The 10,256-nt window shown below is 43.3% G+C and overlaps 1 pseudogene; it reads left to right on the forward strand.

Annotated features, from left to right (window-relative positions):
* LOC115186256 (POU domain, class 2, transcription factor 2-like) overlaps positions 1 to 6,104 on the forward strand; it is a 31,352-nt pseudogene extending 25,248 nt beyond the window's left edge.
* Positions 6,105 to 10,256: the final 4,152 nt, after the last annotated feature.

Genomic DNA, 10,256 nt, shown 5'->3' on the forward strand with positions numbered 1-10,256 from the left:
CAGTTCCACGTAATGGAAACAGATTATAGTTTTAGATTACATTACTTACTTAAATCACTGGTGCTACCCAAACTATAGAATTGATTAATAATAATTGGAAATTGTCAAAAGCGTGTCTTATTCAATTATTATTACCTCTGTCCCAAATTTAAATCAATCAGTTTATTATCCAGATTTCAATCAGCTTAACACGTCCTTTCCACACTCACACAACTTTCAAATCCACATTCACTTATTCCCAAACACACTCAGTAATCACCCTTATTACTCCATGTGCATCTTCAACGATTCTCCTGTCGTTACTACCTATGCACCATATGTATCTTTCTATACATATAGAATAGCCTCATATTCGGAAATAATACTCTCTTCTTTCATATCTCCATACAGAATCCCTATATAACGTTATACATCTTTAGTTATTCACGTCCACACCACTAGCAACGATCACAGTGCAGCAGCCCGAGAGGTATACATATCATATTCTCAAGGAAATCTCAGTGTCCGGGGGCATCAATGAATATTGTTACAGCCCTTACCCATCTCAGCTGTTACTCTCTCAAACTTTTCAATTGCTTCTCCTGTCAGTGCTCACTATCTGTAGATCGATGGGTGGTGGTGGATGCCATATGTATCTTCAACAGTTCCCAGTGGTTCTCGACCACATAGACACTTCTCTAATAAATGCCTACAGACAATTGTCAGTGGGGCCTCTGCCCTCACTCAAGCCTTCTCCTAAGACTAGCTTGCCGTTACTTCCTATACATATATAACAACCGTAGATAACGTTATAGATCGAAGAATTCAGATCACAGAACTAGTTGGGGCATTCTTTCAGACACGCACCTCTTTCACACTCTCACATCCACATTCACTTCATTCTATTACTTGACTTAGGACTAGTGGTAGCCTCCTCCATTTAGATCTTTAGTTTTATTGGTTTTATTGGTATTTTTTCTATTTTTATACAAATTCATTTAAATTTACTTCCTGAAATCAGAAGACGCGTCCTTCAATTGTTCGCGGATGATGTGTCTCCTCCTGGGAAGCTCACAGTAAGGGTCTGGGCGGGTCTTGTCATCTTTTGGTCAGATGAGAATTTCCCTCACGCTTCATAAAATATGCCATCGGTTTACCTCGCAGACGCCCACTGAAAAGCTCCGCAGGCAGATTCAATCATCCTGTTTGTTGACGCCAAATTGTTGTGGAAATTCTACACAGGGACACTCAAAGCCAATCTTAAATGAATCATTGGTTATTATCAGCGCGCTGAAGAGGTTCCAACCAACTCAATGCACCAAGTACACATGTCAATCAGGAGCTCCACCCGGGGCAGTCCCGTTAGTTCTCTTAAAGACGGACAAATTATATTTGCATATTTTAGCTTATTCATCATTCATAATTAACGTTTGCTTCCTTCATGTGACCGACCAATACTGGTTCATGCATGTGACGGACCAATACCTCATGAGGCTTCTCTCTAAGCTGAGAACATGAAACTCAGATATCCCTTTCTCAAATCAAGGTTCTGGGCATACTGCCAAATTGCAGATACTGATGCACATGGAGTAATAAGGGTGATTACTGAGTGTGTTTGGGAATAGTACTAAGTGAATGTGGTAGTAGCATAGGTAGTAACGACAGAAGAATCGTTGATATGAAAGAAGAGAGTATTATTTTAAATTATGAGGCTATTCTATATGTATAGAAAGATACAGTGGGGGGAAAAGTATTTGATCCCCTGCTGATTTTGTACGTTTCTCCACTTACAAAGAAATGATCAGTCTATAATTTTAATGGTAGGTTTACTTGAACAGTGAGTCACAGAATAACAACAACAAAAATCCTGAAAAACACATGTCAAAAATGTTATAAAATGATTTGCATTTAATGAGGGAAATAAGTATTTGACCCCTCTGCAAAACATGACTTAGTACTTGGTGGCAAAACCCTTGTTGGCAATCACAGAGGTCAGACGTTTCTTGTAGTTGGCCACCAGGTTTGCACACATCTCAGGAGGGATTTTGTCCCACTCCTCTTTGCAGATCTTCTCCAAGTCATTAAGGTTTTGAGGCTGACGTTTGGCAACTCGAACCTTCAGCTCCCTCCACAGATTTTCTATGGGATTAAGGTCTGGAGACTGGCTAGGCCACTCCAGGACCTTAATGTGCTTCTTCTTGAGCCACTCCTTTGTTGCCTTGGCCGTGTGTTTTGGGTCATTGTCATGCTGGAATACCCATCCACGACCCATTTTCAATGCCCTGGCTGAGTGAAGGAGGTTCTCACCCAAGATTTGACGGTACACGGCCCCGTCCACCGTCCCTTTGATGCGGTGAAGTTGTCCTGTCCCCTTAGCAGAAAGACACCCCCAAAGCATAATGTTTCCACCTCCATGTTTGACGGTGGAGATGGTGTTCTTGGGGTCATAGGCAGCATTCCTCCTCCTCCAAACACGGCGAGTTGAGTTGATGCCAAAGAGCTCCATTTTGGTCTCATCTGACCACAACACTTTCACCAGTTATCCTCTGAATCATTCAGATGTTCATTGGCAAACTTCAGACGGGCATGCATATGTATTCTTGAGCAGGGGGACCTTGCGGGCGCTGCAGGATTTCAGTCCTTCACGGTGTAGTGTGTTACCAATTGTTTTCTTGGTGACTATGGTCCCAGCTGCCTTGAGATCATTGACAAGATCCTCCCGTGTAGTTCTGTGCCGATTCCTCACTGTTCTCGTGATCATTGCAACCCCACGAGGTGAAATCTTGCATGGAGCCCCAGGCCGAGGGATATTGACAGTTCTTTTGTGTTTCTTCCATTTGCGAATAATCGCACCAAATGTTGTCACCTTCTCACCAAGCTGCTTGGCGATGGTCTTGTAGCCCATTCCAGCCTTGTGTAGGTCTACAATCGTGTCCCTGACATCCTTGGAGAGCTCTTTGGTCTTGGCCATGGTGGAGAGTTTGGAATCTGATTGATTGATTGCTTCTGTGGACAGGCGTCTTTTTTACAGGTAACAAGCTGCGGTTAGGAGCACTCCCTTTAAGAGTGTGCTCCTAATCTCAGCTCGTTACCTGTATAAAAGACACCTGGGAGCCAGAAATCTTTCTGATTGAGAGGGGGTCAGATACTTATTTCCCTCATTAAAATGCAAATCAATTTATAACATTTTTGGCATGCGTTTTTCTGGATATTTTTGTTGTTATTCTGTCTCTCACTGTGCAAATAAACCTACCATTAACATTATAGACTGATCCTTTCTTTATCGGTGGGCAAACGGACAAAATCAGCAGGGGATCAAATACTTTTTTCCCCTACTGTACATATGGTGCATCGGTAGTAACGACAGGAGAATCGTTGAAGATGCACATGGAGTAATGAGGGTGATTACTGAGTGTGTTTGGGAATAGTACTAAGTGAATGTGGATTTGAAAGTTGTGTGACTGATTTGTTCAGTCACTTGCATGAACACAGAAATTGGTTATTAGAAAAGCACAAACATAAACATTTCCATCACAATATCACTGACATAAGTTCTTCATAGCACTGTCATACAGGAGACATACATCTTAAGCTGACATAACATCTACACGGCTTGTTCTGTAGTTTCTGCCCTCAGAAGAACACTATATCACTGTGATATCAGTGAGGTGATATAAGGCTAAGTGTGTATTAGTACTAATGTGTCCATCTCTGTCTTTCCCGTGTGTCAGCAGAACCAGAAGCCTACCTCAGAGGAGATCCTGTGTATCGCGGACCAGCTCAGCATGGAGAAGGAGGTGATCCGCGTGTGGTTCTGCAACCGCCGGCAGAAAGAGAAGCGTATCAACCCCAACAGTGCCACCCCTCCCTTGCCCAGCCAGCTCCCCCAAGCCCCACCGATACACAAACCCCCCCTGCTACAGCCCACACATGGTATGGCCTGACCCGCATGATCCCCCTCTCCCAACCTTAGCCATCACAATTCTCCCCCATATATGAATGGTGTGTCCCGCATGTCATAGTGGATGTTCTTCTGCACCCCCTGTTCCAGTGTGCAGATGGTACTACCCAACCTGCATTGCTTTAGTGCTTTGCTATTACACATTAATAATCCTATCCCATTTATCCCTTTTTCTATTGGATAAAGCTAAGTATAGATACTCTTTTGAATATACACTCTCCCCCTCTTTTTCTCTTTGTCTTTCTCACCTGTCTCTCTATCAGATGTCCAGTCAGCTGTCCAGTCAGCTGTCCCAGGCAGTGACCAGCCTCAGTACCACATTGACCACCATGTCATCATTCTCCCCTCTGACCCCCAGTGGTCCCACCCACTCATCTCTCAGCTCCGCCTCCTCTCCAGTGACTCCTCCTCCTCGCAGCACAGCCAGCCCAGCCCCTCCCAGCCACAGCACACTGAGTCTCAACACAGGGTGAGTATGCACCTGCATACAAAGTGTACACTTTGGCCACTGTGCTTCACCATTGGTACAGTATTCAGTTCACCTGCAGTTTGCAGCAAATGTTAATCACACCCACACATGATTGACACACACTGATCCGTGACACTGCTACTTCTGTGCAGCAGTACTTTCTAACCTGTGTGTGTGACTGTGTGTTTTGTGTCCACAGCTTATGGCGTATGGGTAAAAAGAATGGTGACGTGTCTAACTACATCACCGATTTTGCTGCAAACTTGAGGTGAAGACAACAGAGACACACGTACCTATACTGTACACCCACCCACACACACACACTCTCTCCCCTCTCTTACAGGAATATGATCGTCCGCACACCAACACAAGGTTCACAAGCAAGCATTTGGATTCGTAGCTCATAAAAACAAGATATGAATCAAGATGGTGTGTGTGTATCTGACCTGTGGGTTTCTCCTGCAGTGTGTCTGTGTTCAGGTCCCTGAGTCTGTCCTCTGTCTGTTCTGCTGCTCAACCTGCTTCTTTCTCTCCGTTTCTCCTCTGTATGTAAATGGATTTCCTCCTGTGTGTGTGTGTGTGTGTGTGTGTGTGTGTGTGTGTGTGTGTGTGTGTGTGTGTGTGTGTATGTAACACAGGAACACTGTGATGGGAGTAAACACAGGGAACCAGGCTCTGAACCAAGCTCTCCTCAGCAACAACCCTCTGGCTACTATACAAGGTGTGTTAGAGGGAGAGAGAGGTGTAGGGAAGGAGGGAAAAGAGAGGAAGAGGGAAATTAAAAGGAGGAAGAAGAGAGAGACAGGGGGAGAGAAAGTGGGAGAGGCAGGGACAGTAATTTGAGGTACAAAGTGATAATAAAGGTAAGTAATGTTAATGAATGCTAGACAGAAAGAATGACAGAGATGATGAGAGGGACAGTTAGAGCTGATGAGATGAATGAGAGATCATCTGATGGAAGAAACTGGAGAACTGGTGAGCAGGGCTATGACAGGCATGTCCCATCACTCCAACATGTTCATCCCCGTGTGTGTGTGTGTGTGTGTGTGTGTGTGTGTGTGGTGTGTGTGTGTGTGTGTGTGTGTGTGTGTCTTTAGTCTGTCTTTCATTCTTTTTCTCTCATTCATCCACTTCTTCATTTAATCTCGATAGTAAAGTCTATAGTAAATGTAGTTATTTCACAGTAGGTATATTGAGGTTAACTCTCATCTCTCTCCCTCCCTTCTCAGCCCTAGCAGCCAGTGGTGGCCAGCTGCCCCTTTCCAGTCTTGAGGGGGGCAGTAAGGTGTTGCTGGGTGGTGCAGGGGGGCAGGGAGGGGGTCTCCAGTCCTCCTTCTTCCTCAACCACCCAGCTTTCCTCCACATGGGCCAAAATCCTGGTGCTGGATTGATCAGCGCTGCCGTAGCCAAAGCATCACAGCCCTCCCCTTTCCCCTCCACCAGTAGCATAAGTCCCACCCCCTGCTCCCCCTCCCCTTGCTCCAGCCCCGCCTCTTCCTGCGACTTCAATGAATTGGCACACAGCCCATCCTCGTTGGGAGGGGCTAAGATTGAGTGACACAGCCAAGCGCCAATCAGAGAGGAGGAGGAGAAAGGAGGAAACGACAACCTCGTCTTTCAACCAAAGCTATCTCTTTTATCACTCTCGCCCCACACTCTCTCTCCCTCTCTCCCCCCGTCTTTCAATGCCAAAAATACACAGAATGAAAGAGAGGAGAGGGAGGGAGTCAGAAGTGAAAAGGGGAGAAGGGGGGAAAGAGGAAGATGAAACCAAAAATCTTTATCTATCCAAAGTGATGGAGGAGGCATTGTGGGACTGTTTAGTCAATACTGAGCGATATCGCACCTCTCCTTTCTGTCTCTCTTTCTTTCCTGGGAAAATAAACCAATGACAAATAACAGGAGTAGAGATATGCGTCGAATCGTGTGAACCAAAATTACAAAAATAAACATTACTGTGTGTTTTTGGGGAATGGTGGCAAGGACAGAAAAAGAAGTGGATGATTTTCTTTGAAAAGCTGCAGGTCTGAAAGAGGAGGAGATGGGAGGAGGATTTTAAACCAAAAATGTACCTGAGGAGGAGAAGAGGAACACACGATGACAAAAAACAACAACCATACCAAAATTCCAGAAACCAAAAATACGGAAGGAAAAGCTTTATCCAAACGACTTGTACATACTGATCCTATCCAGGACCAGCACTCTGCCACACACACACACACACACACACACACACACACACACACCCACACACACACACACACACACACACACACACACACACACACACACACACACACACACACACACACACGATATCCACAGCCGATCACATTCATCCATCCATCCGATCAGTCATCCACCCATCATGTCTGTCATAGTCTGTCACTCACTTTCACTGCAATTATGTTGTTTCTGTGGGATATTTTAGATTGGTTGTAAATGGTTGATACTGAACGAGCCGAGCTTACAGGTGTGTCTCTGTTTGTGTTTTCCTACCTCTGCTTCTTTGGGTATCTTATCTCCCCTTGATTTCCAATAGTTTACTGATAGCGTTGGAGTCTGTCATCATCATCATCTTGTGCTATTTACTTGATGTTGTCAGAGATAATAATAAGAGACAAGAGGGAACAAGAGCTCAGGCTTAGTGTAGCAGTTTTTGTAGCAGCCTTGATAAAAACCTCTCTCCGTAATTACTCACACACAAAATGACTCACTTGATGAAATAATATTAGACTTAGACTCAATGTAGTCCTTGTGAATGGCCAATCCACCACGATGACAGTATGAAATTGAGCATGATTGGAGATTTTAAACTAGTAACATTGAGGCAAGAAAGAGGTAAATTTATAAAAATGTTAGTTTAGTCATGGACAGGTCTGTCTTACCTTGTCAATCAGCCATCTGTCTCGACACGCAGTAGAGAAACAGAGATCAAAACCTGTTTAATGTTTAATATACGTTGTTTTTATTGTTCATCATCCCTCCATCCATCCCATTTTCACTGTCATTTTCCACCCAAATCTGCCATTATTACACATTTAAACCAAAGCATTTGTTACTCTTCAGAGGAGTCAGCCATGACATTAACACTCACATACTGTAGGGTTGGGGACACACCCTACCCCTCCCGCTGAACCCCCCTAGTTGACCCCTTGCCATCTCCTTATGCCCGAGAGGGTCACTTCAAAAGGACAGAACCCTCACCCAACATAAAAGGTGTGCATACGGGGAGGGGATTGGATGGTGCAATGGGATCAAACATACAGAAAGAGGGGATGTCAAGTTTTGTAAGAGGATACCAAAAATACAAACCAAAAACGTCAGAACAAACCAAAAAGAACACAGCCAAATATGGATGGGGGGGAGGAGGACAAGTGTAGGTTTTTACAGACTTGAGCTGACACCTCTGTCTGTTATCCAACTAACTGGGCTTCAGTGGCCCTCTCTAAACTGTGTAGCACAGCTGGAACAGATGTATGGATAGATTGATGGATAGATCGGACAGATTCCCTCCTCTCCCGTCTTTCTTTCACTCCAAACTCAGCTCTTCTTCTCTGGTCCTGGATGGAGAAATCTCTAATGACCTCATTGAACTGAATCTTCTAAGTCAGTTTTATTTTTCCTGTTTGTTGGTTTATTTTGTATTTTATTTGTTTGCTGTGTCTCTTGATGCTGTGTATGTGCTGTTCTTTAGTGCTTACCTCATTTGGGATAATAAACGTATTCGCTTGCTACAACAGCTCCTTATTTTTTCCTAGTTGTTCTAGAGATTTTTAATCAGGTGGTTGGAAAAATACTGTGAAATGTAGCTTCCAGATTTTTATTAGATAAAAAAAAACTGACTGTCTTGGCAGAAAAAAAGACACAGAAAAAGTCCAAAACAAGAGTTGAAAAGCAAAACGTGCAAACCAAACACCAAATACCAAACCAAACCAAAAAGCCAGGAAGGGACTAGAGATGGTCCAACTGCCGTCCCTGCCGGAAGGTGCATTGGGGCTCACACTTTTGATTGTGTCAATTATCTTAAGTGTGTGCGTATGTGCGTTGTGTGAGGGTGCAATATTGTGTGTGTGTGTGTGTGTGTGTGGGCATCCGTTCTAGAAAGAATTCAGTGGAGTTTACAAAGATGTCCTCCCTTGCACGTTTACCCCCATTATCACACACACACACTTCGGCAAAAAATTACAAGTAGAGTTTAAAATGCATCCAAAGAGTATTTGGTTTGACACACAGAAATACAGTTGTCAATGAGAATCCTTAACGAACTAATCTATTTTAGATGTGGGGGTTCTAAACCACGAGGTGAAACCTTTCCTCAACATTAACTCTTAGACGGAATGTATCTGTTAGTGCTTCTATAGATTTGTAGAAAAAAGATCTATGTCCTAATGCTTACTTATTGCTAATGTATTGAAAAACATACAAAAATATCTTAAAAAAAACATTGATGATAATGACTTGATTTTAGACCAAAAATGTTACTCTCTCTTGATATAATTCGGTTTATTTTTCTTTGTCGAATCATTTAGGACTTTTGATTGATTGTACTATTATGCATCTTAAGTTGATTGATTTAAGCTTATATTGATTTCTTCTAACTATTTATTTGTTATTTATTTATTCTAGAGTCTTTTTACAGGGGGATATATTTTGGGGTATATATTTATAATATATATTACGGGGCTGGGACCAAAAATCCTGCTGAAGTACCTTCTCACTTCTTCAAACCAGATACATGCAACCACAGGTCTCACGGGGCCTAGGAGAACATGGTCAGTTTGACCACAGACTCACTGCGACTACTCTTAAAGCTCTTAAAGGGGTGGGGGTGAGCTCACTGAGACTTTAAAAAAGGATGGGGTGAGCTTACAGGGGCAGCACTGTGTCTACATAGAGCACATTCAGTACGACCACCCTAACAGCGTCTTCTCAAGGCATTGCAGGGAAAGGTCATGGGAATAGGAACGTCAGCTTCATATTGATGTAAACTTAAACAATTCAATGTTTTCAGGTGTTGAATGCTGTCTTTCCTAAATATGGGGTTAATTGTCCTAAGGATAATGATATTACTAGTGATGTCCTTATTGTATGCTTGATGAGTAATGACTGGTGAGATGAGAGGGACAGAGCATCTGGGTTGTTTCTGGCTTCATGTGCGGTCTTGTGATGTTGTGTTTAGTTGAAGTGGGGATAGGGAGCCTCAGTAGGGTTCTCTACAAGCCTTACTACAGTCCAGGATTGTTACTGGAGACCCCACCCAGGTGGGATCAAACCAGTCATGAGTGAAACTTTTAAAACATTGGCATTAATAAATTCCAAAGCTTTAGGAACTGGAGTTTTCCCATTACGATGTATACCTATGCTTTGGAACCGATCAGGTTAGAGGGATTTATATCCCGGATGTACGCTTAGTCAGCGCTGCCTATCAGATAGTATATTGTATGTTTGAATATAGCCCAACACTTCTGGAAGAGAGCTCCGCTGACAGGGATGGTCAGGCAGGCAGATTGTTCTTAAAGATACAGTGCTGTTCCCTCAACAACCTCTCCTCTCCTCATGAGAAATACACTGAAAGCTTTAAACAGCTACCAAACAAAAAACTAGTAGAAGATGCATTGACTGGGGCAAAGGAACGTGACAGAGGGACTGTTTCTTTTCTTTCTGTTTTTACTTTTCTTGATGTTGGTAGGTTTTGTTTTCCACATCTACTGTAGGATGTTAAAGAGAGATATACCTCATATAATCTGATGATAAACCAAATAGATGAAATCTTTTAAAAAAAGCAGGGTTTGTGTGGGGATCGGGGTGTGGGGTGGGACTGGTGTGTACATGTGAGTGTGACCG

Source organism: Salmo trutta, unplaced genomic scaffold (genome assembly GCF_901001165.1).
Source record: "Salmo trutta unplaced genomic scaffold, fSalTru1.1, whole genome shotgun sequence".
Classification (NCBI taxonomy): domain Eukaryota; kingdom Metazoa; phylum Chordata; class Actinopteri; order Salmoniformes; family Salmonidae; genus Salmo; species Salmo trutta.